The sequence below is a fragment of the Cygnus olor genome, chromosome 9 (genome assembly GCF_009769625.2).
Source record: "Cygnus olor isolate bCygOlo1 chromosome 9, bCygOlo1.pri.v2, whole genome shotgun sequence".
Classification (NCBI taxonomy): Eukaryota; Metazoa; Chordata; class Aves; order Anseriformes; family Anatidae; genus Cygnus; species Cygnus olor.
In genome coordinates this window covers 183593-196442 of record NC_049177.1, presented here as the reverse complement: position 1 = coordinate 196442, position 12850 = coordinate 183593, and the positions used below count along the sequence as shown (strand labels likewise).

Sequence of the window (12850 nt, the reverse complement as noted above, 5' to 3'; positions counted from 1 at the left end):
TTCAGTGGTTTGTGGGGACAGGACAAGGGGTAATGGCCACAAAATTGAGCACAGGAAGTTCCACACCAACATGCGAAAGAACTTCTTCACGGTGAGGGTGACGGAGCGCTGGAACAGGCTGCCCAGGGAGGTTATGAGTTTTAAAGCATCCACCGTAAAGTTATGAGTTCACGTTTTAAAGCATCCACCGTACACATGTGAACAAAATAAACAAATAACAAAGACAATGGAAAATTATCCAAACAGCATCATTAGAACACCACGATCTTCTTATTACCAAGCCCTTGGCTTTAACTACTGAACTAAATGGCTCATGTCCTAATTAATGGAGAAATTCAATGTTATAAAAATTTCCAAATCTTCTTTTCTTTTTTTTAAACCTGAGATGGAGATTTCCAGTATCAAGCAATTATAAGTGTCTTAATCCACTCAGATGCCTCCTACAAAGCTTAACATGTGGCAAGAACATTTTGCAAGTCTTGCTTTTTGCCTTCATTGCTCTTATTTTTATTTATATTAGGAGTTGGACTTGATGATCCTTATGGGTCCCTTCCAACTTGGGATATTCTATAATTCTATGATTCTATTTCTTAACTTCTATCAATAAGCTTTTCATATTTCATAACCTTAGTCACAAACCAGATTTGCTGAGGATGGGAAAGTACTCTGTGGTCTCCTACAAAGCTACAGTGTAAACAAAGCAGAGATTCTTTTACAAACCTAAGGCAGCTGAGCACATCTTTATGCATCAGGTACAGAAACCATCTTGGGAACCCGCACAACGAAGAATCCTATGCCATATTCCCCACAAAGTGTTCAACTTTCATTTGTAAATGTAATAATATTGATAGGCAAAGAGCATTTAAAGATCCTCTTAGGAGTTGGACTCGATGATCCTTGTAGATCCCTTCTAACTTGGGATATTCTATAATCCTAACACCATGGGGTTATTTATACAAATACCATAGACTGAGAAGAAAAACTTCTGGGCCATGTTTGTCATTAAGCAGTAATCTGATAACTCTCATGCACAAGTGCTTGTGGACCATGGGATAAGAATGAAATAGAACAAGCCACGGAAGGTGTGGGATTGAGAAGAGTCCATATAATCATAGAACAGTTTCCTTTTTAATCCCGACATCCTTCTGTGAGCCCCTGGCTTTCCTGCAGAAATTTCCAGTATGTCAGAAAACTCTCATAGGTGGCTATTAATCCACATAGGATATTTTTGCTTTAAAGTTTGAGGGGTGATTGGGCAATCTTGGTTTAATTAATCACTAAGAGTTTTTAAAAGAAAAAAAAAAAAAAGAATTAAAATGGCCTTACTTTTGCCTACTCTAAACAAGCATAGTTTTTAATAATAGCTAGACATCTTTCTTAGAGCTTCTCAATAAAGAAGTATGCAAATACATATTAGTTTCAAACACATGATGAGTTCTAGGATAAATTCAGTGGATGTTACAAGAATATGAAGTGTTATTATAGGTTTCATAAATTGGCATACACAACTTCCTGAGACGTATCCTGAGTGGTGACAAGCCCCATGGTGCTTGCAGTAGCTACATAAGCTTCACCATCAGCACTTCTCCTGTGAAGCTTGAAAAGCTTTTAGTCCTAGCTTTTTCCAGTGGCTCATTATGATACTTGAGGAAAATCACTTTTCCAAATGGAAAAGCACAAATTTCCCCAATGGAAAATTCAGTAAGTCCAATGAATTCATATTCTTAACTCCCCAAGATGCTTCTGACATCCTCTCTGTCTTATCTTCTGTTTTCCCATCTCTAAAATAATGGCATAATAAACCTCACTGAAATGCTGGCTGAAGCCAGTTACGAGCTCTTTCATAAGTCTCTTGCTTACTGTTCCATGGTCACCAATGAACTACAATAGATGCTCTTTGAAACCACTCCTACTCCAGTCAAAAAATCTCTGCACACAGATATTCTCAGGTCAACAGTGAGGGAGAAAAAAAAAAAAGGGGAGGGGGGGGAGGTAATCTTCAACCCAAAGCTTTTTTAATGTGCAGCTCCATTAGAAGTTAAGCAATCATCTTATTGAAAATGGCACAATCGGTTCTGTAATCATTCCGGTATGTAACTTCACCAGTATTGCCATGATATATAAAACATACCCCTAACACATTCTGAAGACATGGGATTTGGAGTGACTCTACACTTTGCTACTCAGTTATCAAACTGGCTTTGGATAAAAACAGGAAACGTGTTATATAACCCTTAACATACAATTCTCACGATCAGAGGACAGCAGACACAAATAGATCCACTCACACAGGGCTGAGAAATGAAGGAACATTTCAGATCTAAAGCACAGCAGGCACCATTTTCCTGCTGACCTTTTATTTGCAGCAAAGTGATGGCCCTGGTGAATAAATGACCAATCTTGGTCTTTTTTCGTTAAACTGATTTTTGCCATTTGGGGGCTCCAGACCTGTCCCTTTCTCCCTAGGAAGGCCTATCCCTGCTGCGAGTGGCTTTCTGGGTTAACAGCAGGAGGTAGGGCTGGTGGCAGCTGCCTGAAGGGAGAATACAACAACCTATTACCGCTTCATACAGGAACAGCAGCCATCTCCGATTGTGTGAAGAAAGAGAAGGAATACTTGTTTCACCCTTAGCAATCTCCCCTATTTCATCCCTACCTATAAAAGGTATTCACACAGCCCTTACTGAGGTCTTGCAATCTCCACTGCCCTTACAACACTTCTGCGTTACAGAAAAGCATATCATATCTTTGTGCACATCAGAAATTGTGGTACAGGAAAATTGAGTTGCTTGAGATAACAAAGTTTGTAGCAGAGTGAAGTCACTCCACATTTGCAGAAAACCTCTTATAAAGAAGCTTACTCCCCAGAAAATTGCTAGTAACAGCAATGTTGATAACTCTGCAAAACACAGATCCTACACCTCTTTTTCCTCCAGATGCTATAGTTGTAGAACATCATCTGTGCCTTTCCTTTTAAAATACTTGTAAAGTTCTTCATCTTAAAATACTTTAAAGCTAAGCTGAAGAATCAGCCATCCATCTTGCAATAGATCAGACAGGCAGAAAAGGGTGGACTTGGCTTCCTCTACAAAATCCCTGGACAAACTCTTCTACAACCCCAACTTGGTAGTCCATGGTGGGAAAATACCAGTCAGTAATGTACTCTCTGCAAACATGGAGCTGTGGGCACACCAGTATCTCAAGGTGGAGTGGGAAAAGAGAGAGAATGAAGTAAGAAATGCCACGGGTGTCTTACAGCTTAAAAACTTTTTTGAAACAGAACACAAGGAGACAAACAGCTTCCAGAAAGTGAAGGGTTTTCAAATGACAGACTTCACTTCCTACCCACTCTTCTTCTTTTCCAGGTTGTCCATTAATTCACCATGATAATTTGGGTAATATGTACAGTCACTAGCTAACTATAGGAATTGTCAGACATGATCACCAGCATTTCTGAATAATCAAGGGTGGGTAAGTCACATTATTTTGCTGTGACTGTACAACGAAAGCTGTGTTTAAGTGGTTTTCCTTAGCTTAGCCACTATTATATATATATATATATATATATATATAGTAGTAAATATTGACTTACGGGATCTACACAACACATTTCAGCTCTGCTTAAAGGAGATAACTCATCTTGGCTTGACATTACTGTCATTCCATATGATCCTATCTACCCTGTCTTTTAAAATCAGAATACATGCCCAATAAATATCTTTCACAGAACTGATATTAGGAAATTTATACTACAGGTGAAGATCATGTAGAATTTTTTTGTTTGTTTGTTTTGCATAACTGCTTAAGTAACACTTTTGGGGTGATTGTCTCATGGTAGGTATTGTTTTTTCGCTTTGGCAGGGTATGCAGTATAAAAGTCAAGCTAGACATTTGTCTCAGATGAAGAGGAATGAAGCATTTGTTGGCTTTGTTGTTACCAGCTTCCTGGTACAATCTTTGGAGAGAATAATTATGCAAAGTGTGGAATTTATTATTTATTTCCAAGTTATATTTAGTACACAAAAAGCTAAATCACTTGTTCAACTACTATATGTACTGTAATTACACTCTAATTTCATGCTTTTGGTCATGCAGTTAGCATAAGTAGTTGTAATTACATATTTAAGGCATGTAATCATGTAATAATTAAGATACACAATTCAATTATATAATTAAGGTATGCAAATATGTAGGACCATCCTGTGACATTGATTTTAAGTAGACTACCCCATTAATTCTGAGGAGAGTTCTGCTTAAACATGCATTTCACAACACAGCTTGCAAAGAAGAATTACACAGACAAGGAAAAAACAGACCCATTGTTATGCCCCTTTGGATATCTGCCTGAAATGTTAAATAAAATAAAATCGAACTATCAGATTCTAATCGTATTTACAAGCTTGGTTCTTGTCCTAACCTAAAATAAGTAAATAAAAATCCAGCAAGCAAGAGGAGTTGTATTCTTCTCCAAATGGACCAAAATATTTGCAGGCTTGTTTTTAGGCAAGCATTGGTACAGAGAAAACAATCTCCACAAATATCCTACTACTTCCTAATTACCTGTTATGTCCCCAGAAAGGTATGTTAAACAAGCAAGCCAAATAGCTAATCATCTCTTTGCATGTTGCAATACCAAATATGGTTTTCATAGTTTATTTCAGAGAACTAAGAAAGGAAAGAGCAATTTTTCATAATTGGAAGAAAACAAGGGAACACACAAAACAGAGTCATTTCCACTGTGGTTGTTTTTATGCTCAGCAACAGAAAACTTTTACCCAAAATTATAAAATCAAGATTACTGACCTCAATTTTACTGCATGATATTTATGTTAATGCTTTTAGCCTTTTTTCCCCCTTCTCACAATTAAAACATACAAACAAAAGACAACCAAAACAAGGAGAACTCTGTGCAGAACACCACAAGTAAAGTTTAATGGCTCCTTCAGGGGGGTTTCTCTCCAAGAGTAGAAAGGGGCAGAAGCAAGAAAGCCACTGCCAGAGCAAGGAGGGCAAAGTAATTGTTGTGCTGACCTACAGAGATTATGCAATCACTGAGCCTCAACTTCCATACATGCTCAGCACTAGCAAACCAAATTAAGAAGGGGATTTCAAAAAAGACGGTAATACCTTGATGAGAAGTCCAGGATAGAGAAGTTTCACCTTTCCCTTTCCTTTGACGTTTCTTAAGGAATAGGCATTAGAAGTTGAGAATCAGTCTTCCACTAAGCAAAATGATAAGGAGAAAAAGCAATCTCCCCCCAGTGAGTTTGTTTAATAGCAGCTTGGTAGTAACGTGTTGGGAGAAATATGCGAAATGAAGGAAAACGCATCACTGAGCATATCCAGGTTGAAAGGAAGCACCAAAATACCATGGTATAACTCCTTTTACACCAATTTCCCTCTGCCCTTCATAGCACTTTATTGTATGTAAAGTTGCAATAAGGCTGTGTTGGGAAATCTCTTCTATGGAAATGGGTGTATCACAGGGCGGCCTGACTGGGACTCAGAAGTCCTCAAACTGGAACAGTGGTTAATTCCTGGTAACTCACCGTTATGCCTGACAGATTTATACTTATTCTAGAAATATACAGAGGAGCAAAATAAATAAATTATTTTTTATAAGCTCTGTAGGAGATTTTTACTGTCTCTCTCTCTCAAAAAAAAAAACAAACAAAAAAGCAATACCCTAAATGTCCTCTGGCTTCAAGATATAAATCATTCAATAGACCTGCATCAGTATGTTTGACAGCAAAATCAGATATTCAATAACCAGGATTCTCCTCAGATGACAGAAATGCTTTAAAGATCCTACTTAGAATATTCATATGATCTCAGGTGAAAGATTTTTTTTTTTTTTTTTTTTTTTTTTGCTAAGATTAATGTATTTTATCATTCTTTTAGTACTCATTTGAAAGATAAAGACATACATTCATAGTTCAGGATCTTAGGGTGCTTTAAGGATGAAAATGCTCCACTGCCTATTTTGAGTTTAAATAAACAACTGTACCCGTATGCCAATATGCAATAAGAGAAACTGAGTTCTGCCAGGAGAACGTATGCGGGCAATGCTATTTACATTGCTAGGTACTAGAGGGCAGGAATAGATAGCTATTGTACCCAAAATATATCCCACAGGACAGAGAAAAACAAACAAATCTCACTAGAAAGCTCAGAACTAGAGCCTATTTCAGCACCAATTAGCACAACATGACTCTGATTTTTGGTGGCATTTCTATTCCACGCTTTGCCACTCCACGAATACCAAATACCATTTATAACCTGGCGAGCGACGTCTCTGCAGGTGATCTCAGCTATTTTCAAAGTATTCTTTTCTCTCATTGCTGAAGCACAGCCATGCCTGAAGAGGAATTTGTGTCTCTCTTTGAAGGGCTACCACTAGCATTTCTCTACTGGCAGTATTTGAAAGAGAAACAACTGCTTCCCTCTAAGGCCCTGAAGTTCTTTGGAGAAGGGAAGGCTACTCTGAAGTGTTATAGTGCAGAAGCACACAATCTTCTGTCTGAAATTCAAGTCAAAGTGAGAGGTCTTGAGGGATCTCACAAAAATAGGATGACACAGTCCTATTCCTCCAAATTTTCCACCTTATCTTTACATAGCACAACCAACATATGGTTTTCCTATAATTTCAGAGGATTTTGCCATGTAATACTGGCAGTTGGGAACTGCTGCTGTGAGACTTTCCCTCCCCCACAAAACATGGAAAGAAGCTGACAGTTGGATGCATATATTCATCTTTATTTACTGCTAACAACACCGTGCTTTTAACAATTTAATTTCTGAATTGAATTTTATCCTTTTTGTAGCGGTGAAGGATAGCATCATAGATTAGTTTAGACAGGAGGATAATAAATCTCACTTGGGCAGACCCATGATGATATGGCTTGGCCCATATCCTTTCAGCTTTTCCTGTGGCCATTCCTTGATTTTCATCATTAGCTTACAAAGAATGTTTCTTCCTAGACATGTGGTTTTCTTTCCTTTCTAGATGGTTATTGTACTGACATACTTCAATTTCAATTCCTTTTTGTCCTTATCTGTTTTTGAAGAACTGGTTAAAAGAAGAAAATAATACAAAAAACTCTTTTTTTGTATACTTTTTTTTTTTTTTTTGGCAGATATTGAGTAAGTATCTATTTTCCAACTGCCTTAAGGAAGGTGAAGAGGTTCCCTTTTCTCTAACATCTGTTCTGATTATAGATGGAAGAAACTAGCTCTCTGAAGCCTATCCTGTCATGAATTTATCCCTTGCTCAACACACACTTCTGACTCTTTCTCTGCATATTAAACATTTACATAAGCAGGTTAGACTTCAAGCTTTCTACAGAGAAGATGAGCTCCTAACAGGAGCTAGCCTTCAGCTCTGACCTAATGGGCCACAGCATATTCCAGAGGCAAACCCTCATATGTTGTCATCCTGCTCAATACTATTACAATGGCAATTGACCACTGCAAACATTAAGATCCTGAAAGTCATTAGATGTTATAATTTAAATACATAAGGACTTTGATGTTATGGGTAAATCCAGTAGAAGACTAAAATAACATATAGCATGCAATTTGGCAAACATCCTCAAGCAAAGAAATTAACACATTGCAAGACAGCGATTGCAAATGTTCATATGATCTTTCACAATAAATGTGCTTCACAAAAAAAAAAAAGGTGTCAGTTTGGAGTCTATTTTGTTAAATGTGGGTGGTCTTAACATAAAAATAATGATGACTTGCATGATAGTGTAATATTTATTATTGCCAACAGATGTAAAGAGGGAAAATATATTTTCATACTGAAGATAGAAATGATAATTGTATATATAGTATGCATATATATCATACTAACCCAGTATACCAATCTCTATCATCATCTATGGATCAAATTTGAGCCCCTTACATGCAGTGTCCTTGAGATAAGGTGACTTCTACACATCTGTACTATTTTTCATCACTTGCAACACTGCAGCCCAAGTTCCTTCTCTTTCCATCCCTCACCTCTGCTGTCTCACAGACTAACCAGGATGAAAGACAAGGGGACTGTGTACAACATAGTCCTTATGTAATACACAGGCCACAAGCATCCTCAAGGGCCTGTCTGTGAAGGACTGACCTCATTTCTCCCCATGAGGATCCATCTTCACATCCATATAACCATGAATATTTGGTATTCAGTAATACCAAAAGCTGCTAACAAACCCCAGAGGACAAGCCTAAACAATGATGGTGTCATAAGGGCATCGATCACCAGTGACCTTAACCTGTAACTCACTAATACTGATTCATACATCGAACGGCACATGGACTGCATATTTTTCAGTCATGAAGATGGTGTCAGCTACTTTAAAAATGTCCTCCAAGATGTGGTGAGAGGAAGACACACTTGTATATGCATTACGATTTGACACCAACCTCAAGATGCATTCAGTTAAGGTGTCACGTCTCATCTCAAGTGGAAACAAAGAAATCAAGTAGCAGTACGATAGCATTTAACAGCTGATAATAGTGTTTCTGCCTGATTTGCTCTAATTACACAGATTGAATAGTCTCTGTGTTACAGGCAACCATTAATTACCTGTTCTATACCCCAAGTGTATATTTCTCCTCAGAGTTTAATGCTAAGGTCCAAATTATTTTCATAAGAGAAGTAATCCAGTAACATTCCTTCCACACCAAAATTTTTTTACTCCATGTAGTGCAGACATTTAATTTCACTGCTGGCACTCTTAAAAGCAATTAATACTTCCAAGAGAAACTCCATGTGAAATACCAAATACTTATCAAGTCATTTGCTAACCATGTATTTTAAATATATCCAAAATCATTTCATGGCACAACTGCTGCCTTTCACATTTATTAGTAGATTTTAAAAATTATTATTATATTAAGTCATTCAAGGGCAAAATTCATCATGACAATAATTTAAATATTTTTTGGATTTCAGAAGGTTTACCATAAGACAACTTGCAGTCCCTGCAAAAATCATGTGTAATATTGGTAACATTATTCAGCCTATATATTTACTGCCCTCCACTGCTCCAAATTTTGAGAGAGACTTAAAATTAATACAAATAATGAACTGTTTCTTACTAACTATTTGTGATAATCATTTATGTCTCCAGAACATATAACCTCTTCTCTGAAAATGGTTTTGGCAGAAGTAACAGGCCTGTTAACTGGCTTTTCAAAAACATGCATTCCCACTACATTTAGAGATCTGGTGAATCCAAAGCTAAAGCTACTTAAAACAAGAATATGCAAACATAATTCTTTAAAGTGAAGGAACACTTTGGAACTCTTTTACTTGACAGAGGACTTGTGATAGAGGACTGTGAATAATTATTGTTAGACGGCAGGAATAATGCTATATAAAACAATTCTGAAAGCCTTCTTGCAAAAATGTACACATACATTTACTGAGAGCAAAGTGCTAGCTGTAAAAGCAAATAATGAAAAACCTTGTTAATGGGGAATTTAGCTTTAAAATAACTCCATGATTTAGCTTAAGGTCTCCTCATGGTTATGCAGGCATTTTGAAAACTAAATCTCTTGAGAAGAGTGCAGGCTAAATGCAGCTTCCACAAAGTGGTCCATTAAAGTGACCGAGAACACAAACCCACGTGTTCCACAATGCTGGATTTGAGTCTGTCTCTATTTCTCAGAAAGAAATTATCTTTCAAATCAGACATTGTGATTTCCTAAGATATAAAGTACTCACAATTTGTAACCTGAAGATAAAAAAAAGAAAAAGCATATGAACACTGTTAAGCAAGTACACAGTGACATTACTAAAGTGACAACTACATCTTAAACTACAGAAACAGTACAACCAAGAAAATAAACATTTTAAGACTTCATAGCAACTTCAGCCCATCAATAACCCCAGTGTAAAGATATCAAGACGAGGAGTCTATACTGCGACCTGCAACTATACACCGTACTTATGGAAATTATGTGTTTCACTGCAATTCTGGTAAAGACATGTTCTGGCTATGACAGCTCAAGAACCCTCCAGAATTTTAAGCATAGCTATTTATTCTTAAAATCTGAGATGTGAGCCTCATACCTTCCGTTTCTTCCTGTTGTTCCAGTTATTACGTGCTGAAGTCATTTCATGTTGTGGGTGATCAGAAGAGATGAAATAAAGAATCAATGTGCAAGTGGTTCCTGTTGTTTAACTCTGAGGAAATACAACTTTTTCAGCCATCCAATCAAGGGATTAATGTAGTTGTGAGGTTCCTATCACATTACTGAAAATTCAGATTCAATTTGATATTCAGAATCTTTCAACATCTTCTTCGTTAAAAGAACCTTGCATCAATACAAGTAACACGAGGAAAATGAAATAAGGATGATCATACCAAGACCTGTTTCCTCCCGTGAGAGTAAAGAACCCTTTGATGGCTCTCCCTCCTTCTCTCTATTTGTCCTTAAGGCACCTTGGAGACTTTTGTACTTCCTACAATAATGCTTGATTTTGCTGTGGAAATGAGTACTTTTTTCCTCATTAACATAAAAACAGACATTAGACTCAGCAGCTGCTGCTGAAAGACTTTATTTCTACCCTGGCAATTCACTGTCATAAGTGTCTCCAAGCAGACAACACAATGTTGTGCACTGCTACCTCAGGTTGCACTACCACTTAAACCAACTAAGTTTGGCCTCTCTTCTTCCTCTCTCTTGCTGAAGTGTAAACACCTCAGCATTTCTTAGCCACACTACGGCTTTAATGCACTACATATTTCCGTAGATTAATTGAAATAATTGCTGAGGCGATCGGCTGCGGTGCAGACACGTTCTGCAGCGGAGTTGGGGATCGAGGCAGGCAGGGCTTTTTTCAGCATCGAGACAACTCGAAGCAGCTGAGGGAGCCTCCAGGACCTGGCAGTCCTCGCGTGGGAGGCTGACAAGGCGTAGACGGAGCCAGCAGCGCCCCCTGCCCGGCCGTTCAAAAGCAGCCCCTAGGGAGTGTGGCGACCAGGACGGGCAAACAGGCGTGGCGCGTCAGAAGGGTGGGGTGCGGCAGTTTGCATGGCAGGGCAAGCAGGCAGGGCAAGCAGGGAGGGACCCTCGCCGCTCTTTTGCAGCGGTCTTTCCCTTCAGTACTTGTAACCTGCTTGCAAGGAACCTGGCCATGGTATCAACCAGGCAGAAAACCATGGCCTCCGCGTCTCTTGCGGCCTCTCCAGCCACAGTCACCGATGTGGCTACTCAGATGGAGAGCTTGGGGAAACACACCGCCGTCCAGGTCTTGAGCTGCAGGGTGTGCCCGAGTCTTCTGTCGGTATCTGACAGCAGCAGCAAGGGGTATACCTGTGGGAGGTGTGCTCAGGTTGAAGAGCTGCTCAGCCAGGTAGCGGAGCTTTGGGAGGTGGTGAGCAGGCTCAGGAGCATCAGGGAGTCAGAGAGGGAAATTGACTGGTGGAGGTGTACTCTGCCCTCTCTGAGACAGACTCACGAGCCTGCCACAACACAACTGTCTCTTGCTACGCAGAAGACAAAAGTTCCCTCATCCCGCCAGGCAGTAGGAGGAGACCTAGGCCAAGGGGGGGAATGGAGGCAAGTTCCTGTTCGGGGTGGTAGGCGAGCCCTGTCCCTGCCCACCTCACCTTCCCATCTACCCTTACATAGCAGGTATGAGGGTCTAGAACATGACAGAACAATGAAGTAGACGAAAGCCCGTCCCAGTTGGAGAGGGTGCCTAAGGCAAGGCAACCTACCCCCCGCATTGCTACATCATCTGTCAAAAAAGAAAGAAGGGTTATTGTCATGGGGGACTCCCTTTTGAAAGAGACAGAGGGCCCAATATGCCGACCGGACCCAACCCACAGGGAAGTCTGTTGCCTCCCTGGGGCTCAGGTGAGAGACTTTGCTAAGAAAGTCAAGCACCTGGTACAGCCCACCGACTACGACCCGCTACTGGTCTTTCAGGCTGGTAATGATGAGGTAGCAACGAGAAGTCCGAGAGCGATCAAAAGGAACTTTAGGGCTTTGGGGTGACTACTTAAAGGATCAGGGGCACAGGTTGTGTTTGCCTCTGTCCTTCCGATAGGGGGGAATAGATGCTGACAAGCAGACTCATCGCATTAACACGTGGCTTCGGGACTGGTGCAACCGGCAGAATTTTGGGTTTTTCAATCATGGGAAGGTCTATGCAACACCAGGCCTGCTGGCACCAGGATGGGATGTGCCTCTCTCAGAGAGGGATAAGGATTTTTGCTCAGGAGTTGGCAGGGCTGATAGATAGGGCTTTAAACTAGAGTCGAAGGGGGAAGGGGATAAAACCAGGCACGCTGGTGATGAGCTAAGGGATGGTGCGCTAGAATCAGAGGGACTGTGTGCTAGTGAGGTCCTTTGGTCGGCTCCACAAGGTGCTGCGTGTAGGAAGGCGCATTTGAAGTGCTTCTACACAAACGCACGCAGTGTGAGGAATAAAATGGATGAGCTAGAAGTCTTGGCCCAGTCCCACAGCTACGACATCATTGGCATAAGCGAAACCTGGTGGGATGAGTCCTGTGGCTGGTTACAGGCTCTTCAGGAGGGACAGGCAGGGTAGGTGAGGTGGCGATGTATGTGAAGCATGGGCTGGACTGTGTGGAACTTCAGGTTGGCAATGGCAAAGTTGAGAGCCTCTGGGTAAGGATTAAGGGACAAACAAATAAAGGGGATGTTGTTGTGGGAGTCTATTACAGACCACCTGGCCAGGACGACAACGCTGATGAATTATTCTTTGCAGAACCAAGAGATGCCTCGAGATCAACTCCACTTGTCCTTACGGGGGATTTCAACTTGCCAGATGTCAACTGGGATCACCACACGGCTGACACGAGCAGGTCCAGGA

General features: G+C 40.1%; 1 long non-coding RNA gene across 2 annotated transcripts in view; it reads right to left on the bottom strand.

The window, feature by feature from the left end:
• Positions 1 to 12850, bottom strand: part of LOC121074832 — a 165382-nt gene that overhangs the window by 110578 nt on the left and 41954 nt on the right. The gene's annotated exons all lie outside the window — the stretch shown is intronic.